We start from the raw sequence: 16,786 nt of genomic DNA, 5'->3' as shown, positions 1-16,786 counted from the left end.
ATAATTTATTTAGCTAATAAATATTCTGCTGAATATATTTTGTTTTCATTTAGAAACTGATGTCAAAATATTAAACTACTATATTTAAAATCTAATATTTTACTTACGTTATGTGTTGTTAATCATTAGTGAATGCTATTGGAAATAATAAGAAAAGAAAGTTTTTGGGCCGGATTCACGAAGGCTTGCACAGAGTCTAAGAGTAGTGTAAGACTCCATGCAGCCTTCGCGATCCAGGAACAGCCCAAAGTCCGTGTAAGAGACAAGCTAAAACGTCTCTTACACGGAGTGGGTGTGGATAAGCTAATCACCTCACTTGCAGCCGAATAGCATGCAAATGAGGATGATTAGCAATCCAGGAAGCCCAGAACTGCCCGTGTAAGAGCTGTTTTAGCTGCAGAAATGTACTCAGTTGACAACTGAGTACGTTTCTGCAAAAACCGCAATGGAGCCATGTCAGCTCCAAATAAAGGGTGCATATGTGTCAGGCAGCATGCCAATGGCCAAATATGTGGCCATTGGCAAGGTAACCTGATGCAAAAATATTAAAAATATAATTTTTTTTTTGGCGATCGCCGATGTGTAAACCCAGCGCAGCCCCGCGCAAACGGGCTGTGCTGTATAAAACATAAAAACGAAGGTTATAAAATCACAAATGTGGGTTTTATGCAATACATGGAATTTCAATGCAAGGACCAGCAGACCAAAAACAACATGGCCACCGTGTAGTGGTTGCTAAGGGGGGAAGCTGAGTCTAAGAGATGTAACTAAGCATTAGTAGGCAATCTGATGCAAATGAGTGTTAGGATACTGAATTCCACTGTCACATAGCAAATGAGCACATTCTGAGTAGTGTAAGAGTTACAGAAGGGGGAGGAACAGAGTAGGAGATAGGTGACATCACAGGGGGGAATGGTAGAAAGAAATGCAGTTCATTGGAGGTCAGAGTTACATGACAGATGTCAGACAGATATCATGGAAAGAGGTGTGCCACTAGATAAGCATGAGAAAGTCAAGAAATGGAAGGTGTACACTGTTGCCTACACCAAAGTTTCTTGCTGGGTGTGCATGCACACGTGTGCGCGTCATGAAGCGCGAGTAAGACAATGTGCGCGCGTGTAAGGCAGACTGAGCATGTGGGAGCGTGTTGGTAGCTGTTTAACACTGTTTGCGCAGATGTGCACGCGGGTAGGGCAGACTCAGCATGTAGAAGCCTGTTGGCAGAGCTGTAACACTGTTTGAGTTGGTGTGTGCGTGTTTTAACCCAAATAAGACGATTCTGAGCCGTGTAAGCATGTATGCGCGCGTGTAAGCCACTGTGAGCGTGTTTCTGCTGGTATACACGCTGCTCCCCCCTGAGGAAACAGAAAGGGAAAAGGAAGCAACATAATTAGTAGGAAGCTACCAGGGAATACTGCTGGAGCTAGCAGGTGAAAACAATTAGAAGCAGGCAATTACACAGGCAGAATAGTAGGTCAGCCCAACACTTAAAAATCTGCAAACAGCAGTGCAAGATGTTTCTCTCAAGAGACACTGCAAGACAGGAGTAAGCTATTAGAAGTGAAAACTGAAAAAGCTGAACTCAGAGCAGAAATGTTAGGGGCTGCCATAGCTGTCATAATGAGACATAGGCGACTTGCTGAGGGTGGTGACAATGCAGATGGTGCCAGACAACCCACAGTGAGGAGACGGAGAAGAGTGTACAGGCCCAGGGTCACCTACCATGGGTTACATGAGCTGGAGATAGTAGAGTGCTATAGAGTGGACAGAGACCTCCTGCAGCAAATAGTGGAGCTGTGCAGGCCACACCTCACACACAGAACCAACAGAGGGGAACCCATCCCAGTGGAAACCAAGGTATGTGTTGGCCTAAGAATACTAGCAACAGGTACCTTCTAGAGACCAACTGGTGATATGATGGGGATATCACAGGCATCAGCCTCCAGGGTACTGCACCAGTTCCTGGATGCCATGTCAGCACATGTCGGTGATCATGTATATTTCCCCAATGCCCGTGAGGTATTGGCCAGCAATATGCGTCTCTTCCAGCAAATAGCGGAATACCCTGAGGTAGTGGGTGCAATAGACTGCACGCACATATGCATCAAAGCACCAGCCAGTGAGCGGGATAGGGCATACATTAACTGCAAGGGCTTCCCCTCCATCAACTGCCAGGTCGTGTGTGATGCCCAGGGCATAATAATGAATGTGTGCGCTGGCTGCCCTGGGAGCTACCATGATTCCCACATCTGGCATTTGACACAGCTGTACCAGACATTTGCCAATGGGGACATCCCACACGGACACCTAGTGGGGGATGCAGGTTATGCACTGGAGCCGTGGCTGATGACACCCATCAGAAACGCACACACACCTGAACCAGAACGCCATAATGAGGCCCACACACAAACACGTAATGTAATAGAGCGTGTGTTTGGGCTGCTCAAGTCACAGTTCCGGTGTCTGGACACATCTGGTGGAGCCTTGCACTACACACCAACTACATGTACCGAAATTGTCATGGTATGTGCTATGCTACATAATATGATCTTGCGAAAACAGCTGCAGCAGGACCAGCATAGGGCCGGGCCAAACAGCCCCCCACCATTGCCAAGGCCATCACAGGCAGAGCATGACTCAGAGGAGGAACAACCTGAGCCTGCCCCAGTAGGCAGAAGGAGGCGTGCCCAGTATGCCCTGGCCTTGGCAAAGAGGCAACGCATAGCACATACACTGGCTCAGTAGGAACCCTGGGAATGATACTCCTCTCTGACTCACTCAGATAATAACAGGGATGCCTAAAATGACATGACCTGCTCACAAACATGTACAGGGAGTGTAATATGTGCATCCGACAGAGGCAGCCCTGCAGCACCACCTGAGGCATGAATTCCATGTGTTAAGTAATGTAACACCATGTACTATATGCACACCTGAGGACCCTGACTAACATCCTACCCTCACCAAGCATCATGCCACAATATGACAATGAGATGATCAAGTGCAATAATTGACTGAAGTATCGCAGTTAGTCAAAGGGGATCCAATGTGTGCCAGCCTGGGATGACATGCTGAGCATGACATGATGCTCCACCTGCTAGGACTGGTGTGCACCTATCAGTACAGGCCGTATGGATACTGGCAAAGGCTGTTGTTACCCACAGCGTGCCCTGAATAGGTAAGGCTCAAAACACAAACCTACCTCCATAGGTATCAGAAGGGATAAGAATAAGATAAGTGATAAGTCGAAACAGCAAGATGCATGCAGTCTAAACTCACCCAGTATGGAGAATGTTGATATCTGTGCTGTAACAGAAAACTGAGGCAAGGCTCACAACAGCACCCTAACACTACCAGGTTACACCTCATACTGTGCTGTACAGCCTCAAAACATGGAACAAGCTACAAAAGGAGGGTGACTAGCAATAATTGTCAAGGATAACCAACCCCACCATGTTGGTACCACAACAAGAAGCAGCATGGACAAGCCATGGTCAAGTAACAGTGGCTAAAACTGCCCCCCAGTTTATAGCCTGCTACAGACTACTATCCCAACACCAGGAACTGCACCTGGCCTATGCTGGAATACATGAATATATCAAGTCCTCCAAACCACATTATATTGGGTGACTGAAAATATTCAGACATAGACTGGGAGCATTATACTAGCTCCAACACTGTAGGACAAAAGTTCATAGAATCCATAAACCAAAATGCCCAGGAACAACATACCACTCCCACAAGAGGGGTAAGCATACTGGATGTGATAATCAGCAACATGGGTACTGGATGGCAAGATGAGAAGTGTATTGCTCACTGGTAAAACCAGACCATAGAGTAATCACACTGGATATACAAATCCTGACCACAGTCCCTGGCCAGAAAACCACAGTGGAAAACATGTGTAAAGCAATATTTGCACTCCTCCAAACTGATGTGGAATCCATTAAAGGTCCTGTGCAGGTGCAAAATATGGGCCACACCTCAGAACCTGTAATACAGCCATTCCATGAACACTGCCAGGAATGCTTGGATTATGCAATCCTAAATTAAAACAAGACACAATGCCATACACGCAGGCATCTGGCATGGTGGACACCATCCATAACCAAACCATGCAAGAGAATGAGGAAGCTACTACATGATAGAGCAAACATAAACAATGAAGTAATCACTGATCAGTAGTATGGCAATAAAATATGTCCACACATACAATCCACTAAGGCCAGCCACAACAAGTTGAATCTGTGAATCTTGAGGCAATGTTACACCTGCCCCAAGTACACAGACAACCCCAACTCCCCAAGAAATACAAATATATGTGAGAGATGCAACCATCTATCCAAACTGGAGGCTGAGCTCCCTCAACTCAGTACTCCCAAAACTAGTCAGGAGGAGAAGGTAACCACACACACACCACAAACACAGTCCCACATAGACCTATCACAACTGCAAACCAAAGACATAAACACAGAAAAACATTCCCGGAGGCACAAATTACAAACACAGCACACCAACAGAGGCCTCTAAAGCAGACACCCAATCAAACAACTTCCAAACATAGCACATGCAACACATAGTACACAAAGCTGGTGTGCCAAACAGTCACAGGCTAGAAGGAGAAACAACATGCCTGATACAGTTGTAATAGGTGACTCCATAGTGAGACACACTGCTGTCCCAAGCACCAGACTGAACAAGGGAAAGGGTACAGTAAGCTGCCTGTAGGCTGCCACAATACACCACATAACACAAATATGCAGGTCACCCCAAAGCAAGTAGAAATATGATGCAGTCATAGTCCATGCTGGTGTGAATGACCTGAGATGTACCTCCCTAGACTACATGAAAAGAGACATAGATGAGCTCTCTGATTATGTAGTCCAGGCTGGTATGACACTCACCGTTTGCAGCATCCTACCCTTACCAAGAATAATGCCACAGTACAAACACGGAATGATCAGTCATAGCAAGTGGCACACTTACTGGTGTCATTCCAAGGGGATCCAATGTCTGTCTGCTTGGGATGTCATGCTTGACAAGCCACGCAGCTGTTCCTGGGAAGGCTTGCACCTGTTACCCCTGGGTGTCTGGATATTGGATAAGGCTTTTGCCACCTCCATAGAGCCTTTTGTAGGCAAGGCTGAAAAGACTAACCCACCATCCTAGAAAACATAAGTGGAAAGAAACATAAGGGTAATGCTGACCAATGCCAGATGTGTAAACCCCAATATGCATGCTCCCGAGGCCATCCCCAGTATGGAGAACATAGATGTCTGTGCAGTGACAGAAACCTGCTGCAAGCCTCCTGACAGCACACCAGCACTACCAGGTTATACCACATATCATGTGTCATGGCCCCAAAACCTGGAACAAAACATAAAAGGAGGGTGAGTATCCATATTCAGCACAGACACCCATACGTCCAGGTAACTGACAATGCACAAGGCATTGGAGTCCACCCATGTGCAACTAACTGTAGGCAAGACTGCTGTACAGTCTGTAGCATGCTACAGACCACACTCTCACACACAGGAACCCCACCCAGCCGTCCTGAAGACACTGGACAGTATGAATGTCCCACCAAATACCAAACAAGGTACCACAAATTACCACATAGGTGGTAAACCATTATGTATGGAAGGAGTAATCAGGGACCTAGGGACACAAGTGGACAGTAACCTGTTATGTGACACTCACATTGCCAATGTGGCTAGGAAGACTGTCTACATTGGACACCGTATCATGAAAGGATTCACATCTACGTCAACAGAGGTCATTGTGCCCCTATACTGTTCTCTTATCACACCCATAATCTAGTACAATGCCTCATATGGGATGTACCTTACCTGATACCTGCAGCAGTTAGAAAGACCTCAAAGGTACCTCACCAAGAGGATAAAGGGTCTCAAATATATGTCATATGCTGCCTGGCTGTAGACACCCCAGCTGAATGCAGTCACATACTGCCTACACAGAGGCATTGCATGCCTGTTGTACAAGGCCATGCCCAATACAGGAGTAATGGACATGCTCCACCCCAGAAAACTCAAAGCCATCGGAGCTGTGAGAGTGAGAGATGTCAACCTCAACAAATAATGAAATAGGATGTGCTGGAGGGACAGATACATAATCCAGAGGCTCCCCACACCCTGGACCAGAATCCCACTCCATGTTAGGCAGAGCCCCTCACTGACACTCTTCAACAGGAATCTTGCCAAGTGGATGGATGATTGTAGAGTTACACTGGGGGTCTTCACTGTGTCATGTCCAGACAGAGGCACAGCAAAGCAAATCATAAATGGCCATAATATTCACATAGCAAGGGGTGGCAAAAGCCACACACACTCTGGCTAGGCTAACAAATGCCCTAGGGTGGATAGCCTAGTATGAACCTATGAACCTATGAAGATACAAATTGTACAGGACACTAAGGATAATCTCAAGGCTTTCACAACTGATGGTAGGAACCGTGTTGGGAATTCACAGATATGCTCTGAATCACACAAATATCACAAACAACATACCAAACACACACACATATTGCCAACATACATCCTGACAGGTGCAGTGCTAACCCCCAGAATGCAAAATATCTATCCCAGCAGACTGCTGGCCCCTGACATTGCAGATGCTGAGGTAACAGCCAGCATCTACAAAGCAAAACAAACAGCAGCAATGGTATGAGATGGTGTCCTGGGCTGAGTCCAACATGGACTCCAAGACGAATGGAATGCCAAATCACACTACTGCTCAATGTCAGCCTTACCACAGGATATGTACCCAAAGAGCAGTGTACAACAACAGTGGTCCTTCTCAACAAAGGTGTTGCCTGAATGGATACTGAAAACTACCACCCCAGAATCCTGAGAAGCTCGGTCTGCACAGCTATGGAAAGGATCAGCATGTACCGCAGACATAAAGATATTGGGGACCTACTGACACCGCCCCTACCCAGTGTGGCTTTCTTAAGTGCAGATCCTGCCCCTAAACATGTTTGACTCAATTGAAACAGTCATTAAGGTCATTGATGAGGGCAATGTGGTCCACACAGCGTAGCTGGACCTTGCAAAGGCTTCTATACAATACCCTACATGTTCATTATAGATAAGCTCACCAGCTTAAATATAAACCCCTCTGTCAGTAGAGGGGTTGCAAACCAGACCAAGGACAGAACAGACATGGTCAGAAATGCTGCAGCCATGTTAGACTACAAACCAGATATAACTGGCATCCCACAAGGCTTGGTCCTGGGATCTCCCTCGTCTGGTATATATGTCCCATAGGTACAGGCCAACATGGAAGGACTGTGTCTGAACATGTTTGCAGAGGACTACAAACTGCTCACCATATATGATCCACCAGCTGACACAAGCATCCCACAAAAGGGCCACATAGAAACAGACAACTGGTGCCATAGCCATGTCAGCAAGCTAATTGCAGAAAAGTGTATAGTCACCCCCATGGATATACAGTAAGTGCCCACCAATTACCACATAGGTGTTAACCCATTACGTACTTAACATGTAATGAGAGACCTGGGGACACAAGGTGATAGATATCCTGCATTGGACAAACATGTGCTGTAGTGTTTACAGAAACATACCATATACCCACCTAATCATGAAGGTTGTCAGATCTAGATAAGGGGAGGTCATTGTGGCTCTGCAGTCATCCTTCATCAGCGTTACAATTGACTACAATAGCCCCTGTGGGATGTACCTCAGCAGACACCTCCATCAACCGTAAAGTCCCCAACAGTACCTCACCAGGAGTATCAAGGAGCTTGCACAGATGCCATGTGTTGCCTGTGTTGCTGGTATCAATAAACATGCTGCACCTTGTACAATCTGAATGGCAGTGAGCTATGCACATGAGAGACCTGAACCCCAGCACTGACTTACATAGGACAAGCTGTACTGCATGATCCATAACACAGAAGCCACCCCACCCATGAGTAAACTCCCAGTACAGGCTACCCATAGAGTCACTTATCGATTTTCCTCAATAGGAATCTTGATGAGTGGATGGGAGATGGTAGCTTTATCCTGGGTATCACTGTCATGTCACAGGTAGACAGAGGCACAGTATACTAACCATGACATATGTCATGGCAAACTCCACTTACAATGTGTATCGAAGGACAAACACACTCTCCGACTAGCATTAGAAATGGACTAGGGCACATCGCTAGTGTTTGCAAATGTACACCTATGTTGTGGAATACACTACCAATGTTGGACAAGCCTGGTTTAAGTAGTTCATATCTGAACATAATGCAACATGGTCAGATGTACACAACTGGCCCCTAACCAGGCTGTTGTGCTCACTATGGAAATGTAAAGCAGTGATAGCACTAAAGCCCAGGATACTGTCCACCAGTACACTATACAGTACTACAGTGTTAGGTCAGTGTGAAAGGATGTTGACAACTGTATGCAAAGTATCCCATGCAAACCCTGCAGGCACAGTATAATCCTGTTGTGTTCACACACAAAGCAGTTGTACAGTAACTACACAACATGACACACAACACACAACCATAAACGGGAGATATTTGTTGAAGTTCACACTCATCCACAAATGTGGTGGGCTGCAGAGTTCAACATATGGAATGCTCACACTGGGCATGCTCACACACTTTGATAAATGAGACATATGTCAGACAACAGGCCATGGGAAGGCTGAACTGGGCATGCTCACACACTTAGGCCAAATCTCAGTTTAGCAGTTGGCCACACATATCTGGTATTTTTACGTGTTATTCCAGGAACCAACCACATTACAGCAGTCTGCCCAGTGCACACAGTTAAATGACTACAGAGACATACGTGATATAGTGGATCCCTCCCATATGCAAACATCTTCCACAGATACACAAGTTGTTCATACAAACAGGGAATGCTATGGCAATAAAGACGTGCAAACAGTCTATCAGCAACAAATAATGTGCATTTGACAATTAAACATATGGGTGTAGAGATCAACACTAGGCTGTTTGCCCTAGGGAATGACAGCTTAGCCAGAGTGTGCTTGGCGTCTGCCTCCCCACAGGATGCACATTCCTCTTTCTAAACACTGATGATATCAGCACCCTATAAGTACAGCAGGAGAAAAGAAACCTCCCAGTAATGTGAATAGTGTGCTCCGCTAATGCGTCCGTCTCAAGTGTCATAACATAGTTAGATAGGGGTTTGAATCCTGCAGATGGCAAGTGTGTGCGTTTGGCTGAGGGGGATATTGTGTGTGAGGGAAATGTCCCTTTTGGCAACTAGGAGAATAGACTACAGGATGCACATTCCCCTTTCTAAACACTGATGATGTCAGCACCCTATAAGTACAACAAGAGAAGGGAAACCTCCCAATAATGTGAATAGCGCGCTCTGCTAATGTGTCCGTCTCGAATGTCATAACATAGTGAGGTAGGGGTTTGAATCCTGCAAGTGTGCGTGTTTGGCTGAGGGGGGTAGTGTGTGTGAGGGAAATGTCCCTTTTGGCAACTAAGAGAATAGACTACAGGATGCACATTCCCATTTCTAAACACTGATGATGTCAGCACCCTATAAGTACAGCAAGAGAAGAGAAACCTCCCAGTAATGCGAATAGCGTGCTCCCCTAATGTGTCCATCTTGAGTGTCATAACATAGTAAGGTAGGGGTTTGAATCCTGCAAATAGCACGTGTGTTTTTGGCTGAGGGGGGTGAGTGTGTGTGAGGGAAATGTCCCTTTTGGCAACTAGGAGAACAGACTACAGGATGCACATTCCCCTTTCTAAACACTGATGATGTCAGCACCCTATAAGTACAGCAAGAGACGGGAAACCTCTCAGAAATACGAATAGTGTGCTCTGCTAATGTGTGCGTCTCGAGTGTCATAACATAGTCAGATAGGGGGTTGAATCCGGCAAATGGCAAGTGTGTGTTTTTGGCTGAGGGGGGTTAGTGTGTGTGAGGGAAATGTCCCTTTTGGCAACTAGGAGAACAGACTACAGGATGCACATTCCCCTTTCTAAACACTGATGATCTCAGCACTCTATAAGTACAGCAAGAGAAGAAAAACCTCCTAATAATGTGAATAGCGTGCTCTGCTAATGCGCCTGTCTCGAGTGTCATAACATAGTCAGATAGGGGGTTGAATCCTGCAAATGGCAAGTGTGTGTTTTTGGCTGAGGGGGGTTAGTGTGTGTGAGGGAAATGTCCCTTTTGGGAACTAGGAGAACAGACTACAGGATGCACATTCCCCTTTCTAAACACTGATGATGTCAGCACCCTATAAGTACAGCAAGAGAAGTTGCACCTCCCAGTAATGCGAATAGTGCGCTCTGCTAATGTGTCCGTCTTGAGTGTCATAACATAGTTAGATAGGGGTTTGAATCCTGCAAATGGCAAGTGTGTGTGTTTGGCTGAGGGGGGATTGTGTGTGAGGGAAATGTCCCTTTTGGCAACTAGGAGAACAGACTACAGGATGCACATTCCCCTTTCTAAACACTGATGATGTCAGCACCCTATAAGTACAGCAAGAGAAGCGAAACCTCCCAGTAATGTGAATAGTGTGCTCTGCTAATGCGTCTGTCTCGAATGTCATAACATAGTTAGGTAGGGGTTTGAATCCTGCAAGTGTGTGTGTTTGGCTGAGGGGGGTAGTGTGTGTGAGGGAAATGTCCCTTTTGGCAACTAGGAGAATAGACTACAGGATGCACATTCCCCTTTCTAAACACTGATGATGTCAGCACCCTATAAGTACAGCAAGAGAAAAGAAACCTCCTAGTAATGTGAATAGCGCACTCCCCTAAAGTGTCCATCTTGAGTGTCATAACACAGCTAGGTAGGGGTTTGAATCCTGCAAATAGCAAGTGTGTGTGTGTTTGGCTGAGGGGGGTAGTGTGTGTGAGGGAAATGTCCCTTTTGGCAACTGGGAGAATAGACTACAGGATGCACATTCCCCTTTCTAAACACTGATGATGTTAGCACCCTATAAGTACAGCAAGAGAAGGGAAACCTTCCAGTAATGCGAATAGCGCGCTCTGCTAATGTGTCCGTCTCGAGTGTCATAACATAGTTAGATAGGGGTTTGAATCCTGCAAGTGTGTGTGTTTGGCTGAAGGGGTTTAGTGTGTGTGAGGGAAATGTCCCTTTTGGCAACTAGGAGAATAGACTACAGGATGCACATTCCCATTTCTAAACACTGATGATGTCAGCACCCTACAAGTACAGCAGGATTAGGTATGTGGCATGGACAATGACTGAATCATATGTGTCCATGCCTCTGACTGACCTGTATGCTTGTGTTATGTGGTGGACCATAGTGCCCCACAGGCATATCACTGTGACCTTCACCTTGTCCAGCCTGGTGAGCGTGACCATACTGTACCGGACAATAAAGGTAGCTAACACAACTGTGGCAGGTGTGTTGTCTAGCCGTACAGGCTGTGACTGGCACACAGGATTTGTGTGCTATTTGTTATGTGTGATGTGTTCAGGCATAACGTATGCCTGTGTGCCAGCTGCAGAAGTGAGTGCCGCTCAGGCAGGATGCTATTCTAAGGCTCCACGAATGGCCCAGTGTGTTCACGTGCTTGTATTGCTGTCAGTGTAGGTCTACATCAGACTGGTATTGTAGTCACTGTAGTATTGCATGCCACCTGACAGGTTATGCCAGTACTGGGTTCAGAGTGCTTAGTCCCCAGTTTGGCTATGTGGTTCCATCTCATACATGTGTTGTACGTCCATGTGTAGGGGAGAGGGTTGACTGTGTACATGTGGCAGCTGTGACATTGCCACATGACCCACATATTCCACAACTGTAGCATAGAGGTGACTGACAACTGACCTTTGAACATGCTACCATAGTATTGTGATTGCCATGGTGATTAACAGCACATAGGGCTAATGGGGAACAAGGTACATAGGTTCATAGCGTCATACTAGGCAATCTGCCCTAGGGCATTTAAGAACCTAGTCAGAATGTGTTTGGCTGTCACCATCCAATGTAAATATATCTTGCCATGCCCTTTTCCAAGGTTAGTATACTGTGCCTCTGTCTAACAGTGACACAGAAGTGATACCCGGGGTAAACCTACAATGTCCCATCCACTCATCAAGATTCCTCTTGAAGAGAGTCAATGAGGGACTCTTCCTAACCTGGACTGGGATTTTATTCCAGAGTGAAGTGAGCCTCTGGGTTATGAATCTGTCCCTCCAGCATGTCCTATTTATTTCAGTGCTGAGGCTCAGGTTTCTCAAGCGTGTATCCCAATGGGATTTGGATATTCTCAGGTGCAGCATGCCCATTAATTCTGGGTTCGACATGGTGTTATACATTAGGCACAGATCGCCTCTGAACAGGCGGTATGCCACTGAGTAGAGCTGGGGTTTATTTAACCGGTCAGCATATGGCATCTGTTTGAGCCCTTTGATCCTCTTGGTGAGGTACTTGTGGGGTCTTTCCAGTTGCTGCAGGTGTCTGGTAAGGTACATCCTGACAGGGGGATTGTACTCAATTATGGGCCTGATGAGGGATGAGTAAAGAGGCACGATGTCCTCCCCTGATGTAGATGTGAATCCCTTCATGATGGGGTGGGCTATATACAATGTCTTTCTAACCACTTTGGCCACGTGGTTGTCAAATGAGAGATTGCTATCAACTTGTGTCCCCAGGTCCCTAATTACTTCTTCTGTACATAATGGAGTACCACCTATGTGGTACTTTGTGGGCACTTTGTTTTTGCCAAAGGGGATGACTATACACACTTTTGCATTCAGCTGGAGGCCATGGCTCTGGCACAAGTTGTCTGTTTCTATGATGCCCCTTTGGAAGATGCTTGTGTCGTCTGGAGAGTCGATTATGGTGGCCAGTTTGCAGTCATCTGCATATTTGGTCAGCCACAGTCCTTCCATGTTGGCCTATACCTCCGATAAATATATACCAAACAAGAGAGGTCCCAGGACTGAGCCTTGTGGGACACAACTCGTAACTGGTTTGGAGTCTGGCATGGCTCCAGCAATTCTAACCATGTGGGTTCTGTCCTTGAGCCAGTGTGCAATCCATCTAGTGACATAGGGGCTTATTTAAGCTGGTGAGCTTCTCTAGAATGCCCGAGTGGGGTATTGTTTTGAAGGCTTTAGCGAGGTCCAGGTAGGCTGTGTGAACCACCTTCCCCTCGTCAATGGCCTTGGTGACTGTTTCAAAGAAATCAACCAGGTTTGAGAGGCAGGATCTGCCCTTAACAAAGCCAAACTGGGTATGAACCAGTGTCTGTAGGTGCGCAATATCTATATCTATGTGGTCCATGATGATCCTTTCCATAGCTCTGCAGACCAAGCTAGTGTGGCTTATGGGGTGATAGTGTCCAGGATCCGTTGAGGCACCACCTTTCTGTAGAGGGACCACTGTTTCTGTACGCCACACTTTGGACACATATCCTGTAGTAAGGCTGGGATTGAACAGTAGGTTTATGTTTGGTAGTAGCACGTCTTGGTGGTCATGTAGGACACAGCCGGGACACTGTCTCGTCCCATTGATGCAGTGTGTATTGCTTTGGAGAGAGGGCGGCTCTTACCTGAGCATCTGAGATGTCAGGGGGGCAGCACTCTGCTGGGATACATATTTGCCCTTTCAGTGTGGGGGGGTGAGAGGTTTGCACTGAACCTGTCAACTAGAATGTTGGCAATGTCTGTGGGTTTGGTGTTTCTATTGACATTTTGGACTACCTCTGAGCATATCTGGGAATTACCACCCAGGTTCCTAACATAACTAAAGAAAGCCTTGTGATTATCCTTAGTGTCCTGTGCAATTTCTGTCGAAGCTGGCCTTAGACAATCTTATGAGTGCCTGTAGTTATTTGCTAATACTGATCAGTGATGCCTTCCCTATTTGTGAATTTGCTGTATCATTTGGTAGCTTCCTCCTTCTATTGTGTAGTTTGTTTATGGCTGGGGTCCACCAGACAGGACGTCTGCCTTTGGAGGATTGGGTCTTGGTTTTATTCGGGATCACATGATCCATGCATTCCTGAAGGCGTCCATAGAATGCGTTTATAGAGGAATCTGTGGTCTGGTCTGTAGTTTCCACAGGCCCTGGGGCTTTGAAGGATTCCACCTCAGTTTTGAGGAGTGTGAATTTGCTTTAGAGAAGTTGTTCACTGTGGTGTTCTGGGCAGGGGGTGGGGTCGGGATGTGAATATCCAGTGAGATTAGTTTATGGTCCGATCTTACCAGTGAGGGATACACTTCTGGTCTGGAGCATAGAGTCCCCATGTTGGTGATGATCAGGTCCAGTATGTTTCCCCTTCTTGTGGGAGTGGTAACAAGTTGTTCCATAGCATTTGAGCTCATATATTCTAGGAATCTTTGGCCTAGGGTGTTGGAGCTAGAGTCATGCTCCCAGTCCATGTTTGGGTAGTTGACGTCACCCAATATAATGGTGTTTGGAGAGACCTTCATATTTCCACTGTTCACAGGACGGCCGAGTGCAGTTCTTGGGTTTGGGAGGGTGGTCTGTAGCAGGCTATAACCTGGAAGGCAGTTTCACCCATTGTTAGTTGCACATGGATAGTCTCTGATGCTTGGTGCTTTGCCACCAACCTGGAGGTGTGGGTATCTTTGATGAATATCAATACTCCCCTCCATTTGTGGTTCGTTCCAAGTTTTGGGGCTGAAAAGCATGGTATGAGGTTAAACCTGGTAGTGCTAGTGTGCTCTCAGTAGCCCTGAACCAGGCATCTGTTACTGCACAGATATCGATGTTCTCCATGCCAAGGAGAGTTTTGGGTGCATGCATCTTGAGGTTTAGACTTCTGGCGTTGGGTAGCATTACTCTTAGTTTCTTATCCCTTGTGATACCTATGAAGGTGGGTTTGTCATTTGAGCCTTGCCTAACATAGGCACTATGGAGGTAGCAAGAGCCTTTGCCAATATCTGAAAGCCCAGGGGTGACAGGTGCAGGCCGTCCCTAGCGAAGCAGGTGGTTCAACAGAAGATGAATATGTGAAGGTGTAGTGCCTGTGATTAGTTAGCAGTAGCATATATGACTGCTCACGTGGACACATGCCAGGTAAGTCATATGCACTGTGTCACAGGCAATGTACATGTGAAACAGGACAAACAGTGACATTCTGTCAAGTGAGACATGGACATACATATAGTAAGCTATGCAGATGGCACTAGGAGTCCACACAAGCTCTATAACTATGCATTGCAGGTGTGATCAGTATTCCAGGGTAATTGCAAGCAAACATGCATGCAAACAAAGCTACAGTAAACAGGGCTGCATGTAGTCCATTGTACAACAAACAAGCTGTACCACTTCCAGTAGGTAACACTGCAAATATGCAGGCACTATGCACATGTACATGGAAATACACGGGTCAGATGGCTAGGGTCCAGTCTCAGCGCACACAAGTGTACAGACCATGTACTGTCAGGATGTACAATAACTGGATGGAAACCCATGTGCTCATACCTGCAGTAATACACATGTCAAATAACAGACATTGAGCCTTCACTCAGTGGTTCCATACTTAGTAGGATGTATGCTACCTGGCCTGCCACCACAGTATCCCTGACATATATGGGGACTCTCCCTCCTGTGACAGTTAGTTTTGTGTGTTGGGGCTGTCTAGCATGGTATGAGATGTGAGCTTGCAGTGCTAGGGTGCTCCTGTGTGTCCTGTACCAGTCGTGTAGTACTGCACACATATCAACATCCTCAAACATCCGCATTGCAGAGTCCAGTGTGGGCAACATGCCACTTGCAGTTTACATGTCCATCATTGCGTATTACTACATTCATTACCTTATCCCCTGTGCTACCTATGTATGTAGCCTTCTGTTGACATCATTACCACCAGTATGCCAACATGTGCAGATGATACACTATGGTACTTACCATGGGTGTAGACAACAGTACATGACAATCACACCCTTACTGCATCAGGCATGCTGCGATATACCCACAATTAATTCAGCACACAGTACTGTTAACAACATGATACTATTACTACACATCTATGTGGTCGCCTTGTGCATCAGCAACATATTAACCTGTACCTGCACAGTTGTTACAGATTGCAGGAGGTGGCACAGTTTCATCATATGCACAGGGTGTGAACTTGGTATGCCTGAGTCAGCCACCGATACCACCGATTGACATGTATGTGTATGTGTGTTGGTGAGGGACAGCAGTAGAAGGTGGGGCAATGTTGATGCAGTGTGTGCGTGTATGCGGTAGCCCTAGGTGTTGTCAATTCGCATGTGTGTATGGATGCACACAGTTCCACCTCATGGCTGCCATATACTGGTGTTTGTGGACAGCCACAGACTGTACCTGCCAGGTCATACAGATCAGTGTCTCTGGCCATGGACACGGTACCTGTGCCTTGCAGGGGTGCTACGGACCATATCCGGTACCGACCCAGACTGGGTACTGTCATCAGAAGCAGGTGTTCATTGACTGGACACAGATCCCTGTCGGGCCTGGCCAGAGCCACGTGCACGTGGTCTCCTGGGGTGGTCTGATGACAGCACAGACCCAGCATTGCTGGGGCTGCTGCTGGCACTACGGGGGCGGCCACAGCCCTGTTGTCGTCCGTGACGACTGCCAGCTGCTGCTGTTGCTGGCATATGGCCACGTCGACACCTCAACTGCCCACCATCGCCCTGGCTCATGGACATGTAGTTGTGGAACCGGTCTAATATGTCCCCACAACGTCTGTCTATGACATCGGTGAAATCACGGATGGCAGCCGCAATGTCACGCATACTGTCAGTCATGGCTGTGCGACATGCTG

Source organism: Protopterus annectens, chromosome 16.part0, assembly GCF_019279795.1.
Source record: "Protopterus annectens isolate FY-2018-M chromosome 16.part0, PAN1.0, whole genome shotgun sequence".
NCBI lineage: Eukaryota > Metazoa > Chordata > Ceratodontiformes > Protopteridae > Protopterus > Protopterus annectens.
Note: the sequence above shows the minus strand (reverse complement) of the source record.